This window comes from Brachycentrus maculatus, unplaced genomic scaffold (assembly GCF_059751285.1).
Source record: "Brachycentrus maculatus isolate JH-2025_06_01 unplaced genomic scaffold, ASM5975128v1 h1tg000158l, whole genome shotgun sequence".
Taxonomy (NCBI): Eukaryota; Metazoa; Arthropoda; class Insecta; order Trichoptera; family Brachycentridae; genus Brachycentrus; species Brachycentrus maculatus.
The window spans coordinates 868,388-870,000 of record NW_028280911.1 but is presented as its reverse complement, the minus strand read 5'-3'; positions in this window follow the sequence as shown (position 1 = coordinate 870,000).

Sequence of the window (1,613 nt, the reverse complement as noted above, 5' to 3'; positions counted from 1 at the left end):
TTCTTCTTCAGGTCCCCCTGACGTTGGCGATCACTCTGGCAAAGGCTTCGCGATCCTGCGCCGTCCGGAACAACTTTTCCACTCATCTCATCCCGGTCCAGTCGCGGATGTTGATAAGCCACAAAGTTTGCTTTCTGCCAGCTCTTCGGCGTTCTTCAATCTTTCCCATCATGATGATTTGCAGAATAATTTATCTGCACGAAATACGTGACCCAGATATGAAATCTTCCAAACCTTGACATATCATATTCGACAAGAGATTTCTGTATGATCCAGCTCTTCTGAGAACTTATTCATATCGCTTACTTCTTTCAACAACGCCATATATCAAAAATCGTAAATTTTCAATTGTGTGTGTTTTCGGAATGCCCAGAAAATATACTATATCCCAGCAAAAGCGGCATATTTTTAACTTAAAATTTACTTGCTACAGGACAGAAAGTGTTGTTTTTGCATTTTGAAGAAATGGTAATCTTTTATTTTTATTTTTTAAATATACCTACTAAATGTTTTTCAAATGGAGAGAACATTCATGTTTTACATAAAATGATATGTTGCACAGTAAAAAGTTCAATAGGTGGCTTGATATTTATTTTTAATACATTTGATTATATTTTTAAACTTTAAAAACGATCTCCTGAAAAATATAGTTTTTTTTTATATATGACGTTGTTGAAAGGAGTGAGCGATATGTATAAAAGGCAGTTGTTAAAAACCAAGTATTTCGATACAGTATACACTTACTGTGGATGTATTGGAGTGAGCGATATCATTTTCGACAAGACTTCTCTGTATAATCCAGAATTTATTCATATGTTTTTAACTAACCTGTTTTTTTTTACTTATATCTACCCCTCATAGCGCATAAGGCGCCGAATCGAATCGACGCTTTGTTAACTTAATCATAAAGATACCCAGATTCTCGGATCTTGGATTGAAATATACCTAATAGGATACAGATGACGTAAGTGAACGAGCTCAGGGTAAACGACAATACAATAGGCAACAGCCTATCTGAATTATTTTAGTAAAATATATTTGTATATAATCGTCGGGTATGTATGAGGAGATACATGAATGTGGAAGAGGCGAAAAATGTTTGCAAAGACAGAGTGGTGTGGTGTTCGATTCTCTCTGCCTATCCCTGCGCGGAAGCGGTGTGATGGTTAGTTTTTTAGTTTTTCTTTTTACATATTTATACATGTAAAATGTGTTCAAACGTATGTAAACAGGAATTATTCATTTTCACAATGTCTGATAAGCTTGCTCATGCTTCTCGGAATGGGAGTCCATAAAAATGTATTTCGGTCCTTCAGATATATCATACTGAATTTAAATTATATCAATTATCTGCTTTACTCGATAGTGATTTTTTCGAAATCAATCACAGCTTCCGTGACCGAACGTTTCCGAATTTCGCAGTGACATAAAAGTCAGCAGTTGGAACCGGATGCTAAAAAAAAACAATTGGTAAAATTGCTTTAGATATAATGAAAAAACGCACGTAGCAAATTTTCAAATAGCCTTTGTCCTTGCGACACTCTGTATCCGCAAAAATTATATTGCATTCTCTTGTTTTCAATTTTCGCAAGTAGTCGTTTAAGAACGTATAG